Source organism: Peromyscus eremicus, chromosome 4 (genome assembly GCF_949786415.1).
Source record: "Peromyscus eremicus chromosome 4, PerEre_H2_v1, whole genome shotgun sequence".
Classification (NCBI taxonomy): Eukaryota; Metazoa; Chordata; class Mammalia; order Rodentia; family Cricetidae; genus Peromyscus; species Peromyscus eremicus.
In genome coordinates this window covers 34,694,556-34,707,796 of record NC_081419.1, presented here as the reverse complement: position 1 = coordinate 34,707,796, position 13,241 = coordinate 34,694,556, and positions in this window count along the sequence as shown.

The following is a 13,241-nucleotide window of genomic DNA, read 5'->3' as shown; positions in this document are numbered from 1 at the left end:
TTTGTCTTGTTATTCAGAAAACAGAAATATTTTAATGTGTTTTAGGATATTTGCATAATTAGAATTTGTAGAGACTGAAAAATTTGAAATTGTGGTCAATAATGCTCATTCCTCATCTTAAAAAATGGAATATATGTTTCAACACCTTGAATGCATGGTTAGGCAGAAGTCATGAATGGTTCATTTATATACTTTTTTGTCTGAGAAGACCGTCAAAATGTCTGGCAGCATTAACAGCTTATGAAGAGATCATGAGGCAATGAAATCTAGGGATTTATTAGCACATGTTAAAATCAGTGAAGTGTTTCTTTCAGCTTATGATTTCAACCACATGGAAGTCAATCACGGGTTTTGGCAGAGCATCTTAGTTTGGTATTCTAGTATGTACATAGCAGACCTTCAGTAAGGACTGGGTAGCAGAATAAAGCTAATAGAAACATTGCTGTTTTGTAAGTAGAAGGTTCTGTCTGGCCAGCAACTCTCAAATACCCAGCAGCTGTTTCTCAGATTATCACACAGAGGCTTATATTAATTATAAATGCTCAGTTAGTAGCTCAGGCTTATTACTAACTAGCTCTTACACTTAAATTAATTTATAAGTCTTACCTTTGTTTAGCCAAGGCTTGGTGCCTTGTCTCAGTATGACATTCTCATCTTACTTCCTCTGCATCTGGCTGGCAACTTCCAACTCCACCCTGCCTCTTTCCCACATTCTTAGTTTGATTGCCCTGTCTATATTTCCTGCCTGGCTACTAACCAATCAGCATTTTATTAAACCAATCGAGTGACAAATCTTTACAGTGTACAAGAGGATTATTCCAAAACACTGTTTGGTCAAGGGAAGGAAATAGCTTAATATTTTATTTTGATAAAATATAATCTCTAGTAGCATCTACACGTTAGTTCAGAAAATTTTAATTCATCTACATTTCCTTAGTTTTACATGGGGACAATATTGAAGAAAGTGCTTGATGTAAGAAAACATTAAGTGACAAATAAATTTGAACTATTCTGTGAATTGGAAGGCTTCTAGTCTACACATAAGGACATGAGGGGTATAAGACAGCAACATTTTCGACATGCGCCTCAGGTAGCCTTTCCTCAACTTCTATGTCTGACTGGTTTAGATTCTACGAATCAATGAGATCATACAGTCGATATTCCTCTCTTAACATAGTATCTTCAGTTACGTTTCAATTTAAGAACCATTGATTACTAATTACTTGAGGAAACCTATGCTTTCAGAAGCTTTCTTAATTTTTATAACATCTATTATCCTTATTTCAGAACTGTTTTATATGATATGGTAACAAAGTTATAAGTGTTCTGGAGTTCCAAATTATCTTAATTGTCATCTCAATTAAAAATTTTTGGTTATAAGTAAACATGTATGTAAATGTATTTAAAGACTGCTTTTGTATTTTTTATTGTGGATTTGTGATAAATATTCTTGGCAATGTATACTAAATTCTGACATTTCTAAAAGTCATCTGTTGCCAAATATGTGAAATTGGAAGAAGGGTTTTGTTGTGAATATTTATTGTTTTTCTTATTCATTGAATGCTCGTTTTGCCATTTTTGTTTTTTAGAGAGAGATATGTAGAAATCTATCTGGATGAATACAGTATTTTAAATTTTTCTTACTGTAACTTTTTTTAATTTTGCAATACAGTTCAGTTCTACATATCAGCCATGGATTCCCTTGTTCTCCCCCCTCCCGCCCCCCTCACCTTCTCCCTAGCCCACCCCCCATTCCCACCTCCTCCAGGGCAAAGCCTCCCCAGCAGACTGAGATCAACCTGGTAGACTCAGTCCAGGCAGGTCCAGTCCTCTCCTCCCAGGCCGAGCCAAGCGACCCTGCATAGGCGCCAGGTTTCAAACAGCCGACTCATGCAATGAGCACAGGACCAGGTCCCACTGCCTGGATGCCTCCCAAACAGATCAAGCCAATCAACTGTCTCACCCATTCAGAGGGCCTGATCCAGTTGGGGACCCCTCAGCCATTGGTTCATAGTTCATGTGTTTCCATTCGTTTGGCTATTTGTCCCTATGCTTTATCCAACATTGGTCTTAAACAATTCTCGCTCATATAAACCTCCTCTTCTAGCTAATTGGACTCCCAGAGATCCACCCGGGGCCTAGCCATGGATCTCTGCATCCAGATCCCTCAGTCGTTGGATGGGGTTTCTAGCACGACAATTAGGGTGTTTGGCCATCCCATCACCAGAGTAGGTCAGTTCGGGCTGTCTCTCGACCATTGCCAGCAGTCTGTTTTGGGGGTATCTTTGTGGATTTCTGTGGGCCTCTCTAGCACTTTGCTTCTTCCTATTCTCATGTGGTCTTCATTTACGATGGTCTCTTATTTCTTGTTCTCCCTCTCTGTTGTTGATCCAGCTGGCATCTCCCTCTCCCCTAAGCTCTCTTTCCCTCAAACCTTACCCTTCATTAACCCCACTCACGTTCAGGTTGTTCATGTAGATCTCATCCATTTCTCTGTCATTGGGTGATCCCTGTGTCTTTCTTAGGGTCCTGTTTTCTAGGTAGCCTCCCTGGAGTTGTGAGTAGCAGTCTAGCCATCTTTGTTTTACATCTAGTATCCTCCTATGAGTGAGCACATACCATGTTTGTCTTTCTGAGTTTGGGTTACCTCACTCAGGATGATTTTTTTCTAGATCCATCCATTTGCCTGCAAACCTTTTGATGTCATTGTTTTTCTCTGCTGAGTAGTATTCCATTGTGTATATGTACCACATTTTGTTTATCCATTCTTCAGTTGAAGGGCATCTAGGTTGTTTCCATGTTCTGGCTATTACAAACAATGCTGATATGAACATAGCTGAACAAGTGCTCTTGTGGTATGATTGAGCATTCATTGGGTATATGCCCAAGAGTGGTATAGCTGGATCTTGGGGGAGATTGATTCTCAATTTTCTAAGAAAGCGCCATATTGATTTCCAGAGTGGTTGTACAAGCTTGCATTCCCACCAGCAGTTGAGGAGAGTTCCCCTAGCTCCACGTCCTCTCCAGCATAAGGTATCTTCAGTGTTTTTGATCTTAGCCATCTGACAGGCGTAAGGTGGTATCTCAGAGTTGTTTTGATTTGCATTTCCCTGATGATTAGGGATGTTGGGCAATTCCTTAAATGTCTTTCAGCCATTTGAGTTTCCTCTGTTGAGAATTTTCTGTTTAGTTCTATAGCCCATTTCTTAATTGGACTGTTGGGCATTTTGTGCTGCAACATTTTTGTGCTTTATGCATATCATAGCTGTATTTTTGAATCTAAAGAATTCATTATTGTTTAAATTGAATTAATATCAAGTATTTTTCTTGTTTCTATTTAAAACATTGCATCATAAATACTATTTTCATTTATATAGTAGAATGCTTCAGCATTCCCCTTTTGATGCTGTTCACCACATGTCATCCCCCAGATTTCCTTACATATGACACCATTTCATACTTTCATTAATTCAGTTTATTTTTATAACTTGTTATTTTGGTATGATTATATTTTTCTTCTTATTTCTCCCAGCAACCTTCTGTGTATTACCACTTCTTTTAGAAAGTATTACTGGTAAGTTCTACCACAAATTAGGGGTTTTAAAATGGCCAGGAGTGTCCCAGTCTTCACTGACTCCTACTGTTCATGCTGCTTCTGGTCAGTTCAGAGAACATTTGCGAGCTGGGACACATCTCTACTAGTATCTGGTGTGGTGGGACCCCAAAACAGCTTGACCACACACCTGCCATGACAGGCTTAGAGGTCCAGACACAGCTTCTGTGACAGGCTTACTGGCAGGCAACACTGAGACCCAGGAAAAGCCATAAGCTGACCCTACCCAGAGAGGGCCTACATCTAAGGTGAAGTATCTGACATCCCAAACATTCTAACCATTAGATAAGGTGGCCTGATGTCCCTGAGTCTAGTACATACTTATTTTTGTTTTACAGATGGCCCTAGACAAATGTCAGTCAATCAAGGTCCAACCCTAGATATCCCCTCACCCCAACCTCTGCTATGATAAAAACCCCACCCTGCCTGGGCTCTGGGCTCTCTGTTCTTGCTGCTGCATTGGACAGACAGAGAGACCAAGCTCAGAGCTTGAAAACAAAGGCTCTTTGATTTACATATGGGATTCAGTCTCCGTGATGGTCTTTTGGGGTTCCCTACGATCTGGGCATAACACTAGTACTCTTTCTTAACACTTTATCATATTCCTAATAATCCTCTGACGTCCAAAAATTTTCTTAAAATTCTGAATCTACTCTTTTAACATCTTATGATCTGATACCTTAATTATATGTTTTAACCTTCATAAATTCTACCATCATTTTAAGGAGTGTTTGAATAAAGGAGATAATTATTAACATAGGATTTTATTAAAAATAATCATTATTATGCTTGTATCATCCAAATATCAATATGTATTCTTATACTTCACATATTATATTATTCATTTGAATTATTGTTGCATATGGATATAATATGTAAGCAACTATAAAATTAAATCAAAATTCAATTCTAATTTTTTTCTGTATAGTATGACATAAATTTGGTATGGGAAATTTGACTGCAAAAGTAGTTTAATATAATGTAATTATTAATTTCTGATTCAATTAAAATTGATTTTTAAAAATTATGATTATCATTTTGTGCATGTGTATGATGTATATGTGTGAGTGTTGGCATTTGTGTGCTACTCTGTGTGTCCAGCTGCAAGTCAGGAGGAATAGTGATGCTATTATTTGTGAAATAAATATTACAATGTATTCAAGGCACATAGAACACTGTCCACACAAGTGGAGAGTCAAAAAATGCTAACTTTCTATTATTGATGTTAATAATAGTAATTTCTTGAGATCATACTGATATAAATTGTTATTAAAAGACTGATTGATGAATATATGTATTCCCAAACTTTAATCAGGAAACAAAAATATATTGGAAATGATGTATTTTTAAATACATATTGTTTAGATTTTATTATTAATTATCATCATCATCATCATTATTATTATTGTGTATGTGTGTGAATTCTACATGGAGGTTTGCATGGAGCTTTGAAGATGAAACTACAGTTGGCTGTGAGCTACTTGACATGGGGACTGGAAACTGGACCTGTGTTTTCTGGAAGAGCAACCAGTACTCTTAGCTGTGGAACTGTCCCTGGATACCCCTGTTTTAAGTTTTCATTGTCCATAATATAAACTATCTTTGTTGTTTGAGCATCCAGATGGGATGACCAGAAGTCACTACATTGAGACCAACTTGGGACACAGACCTTATCTCAAGGAAAATAAAAATCATTGTTTTATGGAATATGGTAAGAGCAAGGGGAGTTGTAGTTTTATTTTAGAATAAAAGTCACATTTTATTACCAGACTACATGAAAGATTTATTTTGACTGTCCAGCTGTTCCTCAACAGTTGTGCTTAAGTTAGACAAGAAACTATATAGATTCAGTAGAAACTGAGTGAGAAAAGAAAACACATCAGAACTCCCACTCTGATTATGTCAGGAATAAGTAAAGTTTCAATTTCAAATAAATTTTGTATGAAAGAGATGATGGTTATTTCTCCTAGTTTTAGGAATATACTAATGCTATAGATAGAAGAATAGATCTGAGAGAAAAAGAGAGGTTTAAAATAGTTAAGAGCACTAAAAATGACCATATATTCAAATGCAAAACAAGTACTATGTATATTTTTATGGCTATGTACAGATTTATTTAATCTACCCATTTTAAAGTTGTGGCAGAGAAATAGAGAAGCTGTGGTTTGTAAATTTGATTTTTTTTTGTGCCCTGCAGTAATGCATTTAATGTCTGGGTTCCAATTAACTTGTCTACAATTAAAAATGGTGTTAGCTCACAGAGATACACACTGTGCTAAGTGAAGCACATGGATGTTATCATGGCACCACAGACTTTTAAGCTGACTTTGCATGTTTACTTAAGTCTTGACATGATGCTAGGCATCTTTGTTGTCAATTTACCTCATGCTTCTCAGGTTCTTCCCATGTTTCATCTTGAGTCTTCATTTGGGAAAGTTCGTGAACTCCACAAGATCCTTGATTCTTAAGTAGTTCTAAAAAACAGATACTTCTTTATTCATCATATTGACAAGCATATTCTTGCTTACTTTGCAGTTCACAGTAATTCTTCTTCTCTGTACATTATGTTTTAAGCTTATTTATCTGTCCTTACTTCAGAAAGCCACAGTATTCAAGGTTATTCCAAAATCAGGGAAACACAGCCATATTATGCTTAATACAAACGTTCTCCATATCTTGCCATCATCTTTTTTTTCTATTTTGGATGGTGTTTTGGTAATCAAATGAAGTGTGAGTAATACTTGAGAAGCAACATTCTAGCATTTTATTAGAGATGAGTGCTAAGATGGTGAGAATAGAATGGCTTTTATTTGCAGCTTCTGTCTTTCACAGTGCAATTATCTATCATCAACCACTTGGCTAATAGGATGATAACTCTCAATCATTAACTTTCCATCAAAGGATATGACTTCACAGGGACTTCACAGAAATTAGAAGCAAGATTATTGAGAAATTATCAAAGGACAGACAATATTATTTCCTTTGAAACATTTACATATTTTCATTTTGTAAGTGTTTTGTTTTCATGTATATCTGTGCATCATGTGTATAGAGTGCCCATGGACACCAGAAAGGGACATTGGATCCCCTGAAAGTGAAGTCACGGACTTTTGTAAGCTGCCATTTGGGGGCTGTTCATTGAGCTGGGGTCCTCTGCAAAATCAGTAAGTGCTATTAACTTCTGAGCCATTTCTTCAAACTCTAACTTATATTTTACTACTGAAAGACAGAAGGACATCAAGATCTTGATAATGTTATATTACATCTTTCCAGGTTACTATAATATGCCTCTTATTTACTAATCATTTGTTGACATTGTAGCAAAACACAGATGCCAAAGCAAAGATGCTTCTCTTGGATTAAAGAAATAAGACTGAACAAAGCAGGATAGGATACATATGTTTATATGATTTTGTGGATGACAAGCAAAAGGACTTCTCTGCCAATTTAAAATCATCATGAACTGAATCTACTAGATCCAAAATGGTTAATATTTTGCTGCAGAGGTGAGTATATAACATAGCTACTTATACATACTAGATAGTCACCAATCCACATCCACAGCTAAATTTAGGCATTTAAAAGCATGTGGAAATGTACATGCTCTGCTTATAGTACCTTATCATCCTATAAGAAGATAAAGTAAGTTCTAAATTGAAACCTGCTGAAAGATAAGACCTTATTAGCATGTCTTTTATAAGAAATAGTATTGAAAATAATTTTGAGGATAAAGTTAAAAATTATAAGTAAAAAATGGAATATTTTAGACAAATTATTGGCTTTGTAAAACATTTTAGAAATACTGTGTCTATATATTAATTGAGAATTTCACATAATATATGTTTGGTATTATTCATCCCTTTCACCAACTCCTCATAGATCCTTCACCACCTTCCTACCCACCCAGTTTAATATTCTCTCTCTGTCTCTCTGTCTCTGTCTCTGTCTCTGTCTCTCTCTCTCTCTCTCTCTCTCTCTCTCTCTCTCTCTTTCCTCATACAGTTTCTGTTGACTTCTTGTTGTGTGGCCTGCTATGGACAGTTGTTAATGTAAAAGATGCCACTCTGTTGAAGAAAATTGACTCTCTCTACCCCAGTAGGTATCAAATGTCAATATCTCTTTGGCTAGGGGTGGACTTTTATGGCTATCTCCCCTCCTCCATGCTGGGATTTTGTCTGCTTTGAGTTTACGCATTTCTGAGGCATGCTGTCACAATATGTGTGAGTTCGTATCTGCTTCTACTCTACTGTGTTTAGAAAACATTATCACCTTGGAGTACTCCACTACCTTGGGCTGTTAGATTCTCCTTGCACCCTCTTCTGCATAGATCCCTGAACCTTGGCAGAGGTGTTGTGATAAAGAAATGCTATTTAGCACTGAGAACTTGACATTCTGTTTTTCTCTGCACATTGGCCAACTCTGAGGCTCTGTGTTTGTTGCCATCTAGTGCAAGAAGAAACTTCTCTGATGAAGACTGAAATAAGCACAGATCTATGATTATAGCAATAAGTCATGAGGAGTTGTTTTAATAGTGCATTTACTTAGTAAAATAGTAGCCGGTTTTCCTGTAGGGGCCGAGACCTATTCAGTCATAGATTTTGGGTCCATTGACAGTGTTAGGTATGGGCTCTGTTTTATGGAACCAGACTTAAATCCAATAAGAAAGTAGTTTCTTACTTCCACATTTGTGCCATATTGCATCAGTGGATATATCTTGCCAGACAAGTTACTATGGTAGTAAGGAGGCTTCAAGCTGGGTCAGACTAGTGATTATTAAATTTTCTCTTCCAGTGACATGCACAGCACCTGTTGCACTCTGAATGCTAGCCAGGAGGGATGAAGCTTCTGGTTGAATGCCAACTAGGCTTCTTAATTTTCTATGATTCAAATATGTAGTGTCTTCAGCAAAAAGTCTTACTATAAAATTTTAGAAGATCACTAATATCATTGCCGAAACAGATCATTATGTTTGGGGTTCTATAGGACCGCATTGCTAATAACTCAAAATGAAGTAACCTACTTCTAGTACTAGGGGTTTTATTTGGTGTGAATTCCCATTATTGGGTAACTTCATTTCAACTTCTTTAATGAGTGAATATAATTTGGAAGCTTCTACAGTAGTAGGCATATATATGGCTTTTTCAAAAAGCATTTAGTATTATTTATCCCTCACCATACTCTCTCTTCTATCCTGCCCTCCTATCTGTCACCCTACTTAATACCTCAATTCAATTTTCCTTTTCCTCCTTTCTGACAGTATTCTCTATTTACCTTTCCTTGAAAGATACCTTCTTCTCCCATGCTACCTTACTAGTTACCTAACCTCTGTATATATTCTAAATGAAAGGCACATATGTAAAACTTTGAAATCTGTATTCTCCTATTTGCTGGACAAGGTATTTACACATTCTGGAACATAATTTCCTATAGTATGAAATTAAGCAAGTTATGCACTTATGATGTGTAGTGTGAGGGTTAGCTAATTAGCATCATTTCTTACATATTTCAAATTCTTAAAAAATGATTATTACTGGAAAAATGGCATTTCACAACCAAGAATTGTATTTGACTGATTCTTTTTATTTCTATTGCTAATTATGAAATCATATAATAGTCTTATTGTTAAAAGAAACAAAATATTATACTTATATTAGTAGAAATATATTTCTTAAATAAATACTAAAATTTAAAATATAAATAAAGGTGGTCTTGTCATTATGGAGATGAAATAGAGTATTATGAATTAAGGAAATTCACAAGCACATCACAATACTGAAATTATTTCATTTTAAGAAGAAAAATTAACTTTTCTGTAAAACTAATAAAACTGATAAAAATCAACCACTAAGCATAATCCATTAACTTCTACCTATAAAGCACAGAAGTATATAGAATACAGTATTAACTGTTGTTTATTGTTCTTTATTACTCAATTTTTAAAAAAAGTTTTCATGAATATCTGTTCAAAGCCAAGAGATATCTCATTTTGAATGTCTTTAAATGGATAACATAGAGAAGCCAGGACTAAATAGAACCATGGATACTCATCAGAAGATAGGGAACTGATGACACAGAAAGAATACAAAGCCCATTCTTGCAAATAGAGGGGAGAACAAAAGATACAGGAAGTGGATTTCAAACTGTGGCTTCTTATCTTTTGACTTGTGGTTTCCTTCTCACATCATTGAAAAATGTCCTCTCTCTAAAAGAGGAAACAAAACCAACAAACAAACCCCAAACCCAAACCTGAGCGTTTCCTACAGAGTTCTCCAAAGCTTTCTCTGTGTCCAGTAGATACACAAACCAATCTTTGACTTTTCTTAGGGTTGTCATAGCCCAAAGTAAAAAGAAAAAAAAAACTCTCAGTTTTAGTTAATTTCTGAAGTCTACAAAACGAAATCCTTTGAAGGTTCAGGCTTCTAAGTTGGAGACTATCCTTCATTGAGTGAGTCCCAGTCTTTAAAATCCTTATGTATCATTCACAGGCCAATCTTGAGAAACAAGAGACTTGTTTGTCTGCTGTTTTATATTGAGTGTTCCATGGAGTCCTCATAATTCTAGACTCATTGATTTCTTCCAAAGCATTCACTTATTACAGTGGCTTAAATATACTTTACATCTTCAAGTACAGAAAATTTTACACACATATCTTTTAGATTTGCCCTTTGGTTGAGAGGTATTTTGATAAATTTGCCTTCTGAAATACTACCTGGAGAGCTTCTTCCATGCTCTATAGAAAGAATTCCTTAAAATCAGAATTTTTCATTCATAATCTTGAGTTATAGTCTTCTTACCTCTATATTCTTGCCTTAGACCTTTGTATGTAGTTTAGATATTCTTCTTGTTAACCCTGTTCCTTGTTTTTTTTCTTTTTTTTCCAAATGTTTTCTCTGTCTGAGTTTGTGGCTCATTCTCAATATAGCAGTTTATATATTCTTTCCATCCTTGCCAACTAGTCTGATCTTCACACATCTTCAAATATTTCTTGTTTTTACCTTGTGTAACTCTGTAACGAGAGATTTTTGGCCAAAAATGTTCCTGCATCTAAATCTTTCTTACATGATTTTTGTTTTTCCTAGATTACCTTCATAGCAAAAAACTTAAAACTGGTGACTTCCAGGAATTTTTCCTGTCTTTACATATTCAGAATTTACATAGTCAACCTTCTTACTTACTTCTGACATTCACAGCCTGAAGATTGTTTTCAGAAAAATAATTCACTGGTATCAGTTTTCATTTTAGTCATTATTATTTTAGTACTCAAAATGCATAGTACTTTAGTGTGCTTTAACAGTATTAAATGTAGAGGTAATGCTTAAAGTTGGTCACAAGCTTGATAGCTACCTTTTCAATTGCACAGGTAGAGTTTTCAGCAATAGGGCCTTACTGTCAAGTTATGGAGAATAACCAATAGTCTTTTCAATAGCCTGTCATGTTTGGGGATGTGGATGGAATCCTTTTAATCAATGACTCAACAAGATGCATTTAGGTTGTTTTCACATTTTGTCTACCATTATAAAATGTGCTCTATAATCTATGTACACTCCATTTGACCTGAACAAAACTGAGGTTCAGAAAATTGAGTTCCAGTAGGCTCCTCATTGTCCCATCCTGGCACTACATATTTCATCCTGAACACCAAGAAGGAACCATGAGAATATTTGCCTTTGGAGTCACTACACACTTCGTAGAAAAGTGAGTGACTTGGAACTTGGTTCTCCCTATCTCCTCTCCTCTTCACTCTATTTTCTTGTCCTGTTATTCCGCTCCTTCAATAACTTTTTCTTCTTTTTCCTCCTCTCTCCAAGACTAGCTTCATACTCCTCTCCCTTCCTCCTCCTTCTCTTTATCCTCCTCTTCTCATGCTCCTTCTTTCTGCTTTTCCTTTTTTTCTCCCTCCATCCTTTTCTCTCTGTAATTCAGTTTTCAATCCAACTCTCAGGTTGATACATCTCTTATAGAATCCTTAATCCTAAATCATACATAGAATCTTGGTTGGGAAAAGCTCAGAGTATCAGTTCCTTTGCTTTGTATTCACTGTAGCATAGAAAAGCAAACAAAGGTTTAGGATGGATGATGTGTTGCCTTGAATACTGAATATACCATTGTGCCTTTTTATTTTAAGGAAGAAGGTATTACTATGGCTTCCCAAAAATTCAGAATGTTTTTAATAATACTCTGTGTTCTCTTGACATTGAGTTTCTGTCATTGTCTGATACCATTATTCAGTTTGGTTTAATCTATGCTGCATGCATTTTCTGATGTTATTTGGTTTGATTCAATATATGCTGCATGCTATTGTCTGATAACTGTATACATTTTTTCTTAATGTAAACTGCCTGATGCATTTGCCCAGTGTGGTTCAATCTGTGCTGCATGTCTCAGGCACTTCAGGTTTAGGATGCTATTGATGCTATTTCCTACTACAGTTATGAATTTATAGAATCTTCATTCATTTCAAAGATTTCATTTATTTCCTTAACCAAAGAAAGGCTGTTGTGGGATATTTGTACACTGTATGAAAATGTGTTGCTGTGATTGGTGTAATAAAAAGCTGAATGGCCAATAACTAGGAAGAGGTTAGGTGGAATTTCCGGGAACAGAGAGGACTTCAAGAAGAAGAAAGGCAGAGAGACCAGGAAACACAGAAGAAGCAGAATGAGCACTATGTGACAGAATATAGATTTGTAGAAATGGGTTAAGTTATAGGTGCTAGTTAAAAACAAGCCTAAGCTAAGACAAAGATTTCATAATTAATATAATTCTCCATGTCCTTATTTGTGAGCTAGCAGCCTAAAGAAAAACCCAACTACAAAAGGCTGTTCTTTTCCAACATATTTTCTATGTTGTATGATGTATTTCAGAAAAACTGTACATCACAAGCTTTTACTATAAATTACCTATTTGAGGATATTGAAAATTTATTGTATCTGAATGTAATTTTTCCAAGTTAAAAAAACCACAAATGTATAGCTACTAAGTTAGTCTTTGATGCTACCCATTAATACCAGTAGCACCATCCACAGTAACCAAAGCATGTCATCCGGCATGGCCACTCTCCCCTGGGAGTTCCAAGTGCTTCTAATGAAAACACTGCCTTGTAGGTGGTTTTTAGTTATTTAAAGAAAATTAGACAATATCTTTACAAATTGTGAGCTGCAAGCCTTCAATAAAATACACAATAATCGTAAATTGAGATTCACTCAACAGCGAAGAGAAGAATTCTTATCTGGTACTAGAAACCTATTCAAGTACCAGGTGCAAGTGAAAACATGGACCTAAGAGAAGAACCTAACACTTTCACTTTACTAGACCAACATCACTACTAGCTACATTCGAAATCTGATTCTTATACCCACAAATAATTGTAGCTCTCATTCCTCATCAAAAAAGCTCCTCATTGTAGCAGGAAAAAAAAATCCCACAAAACATCATGGCAGAAAACAAGTCAAAATGCAGAAATAACTGATTCTGAGGTTCCTAACTTTAAGGGACACATCTACAATACAAGCCCTGTTCCTAAGACTCAGCTAACTTCTCTGGAAAATGGAAAGATTGTAAGAGCTTTGGGGCCTAGAAGTCTGCTGTGAGATTGTGTGTTCTAGAACTGAGAGGTAAGATGCATCCA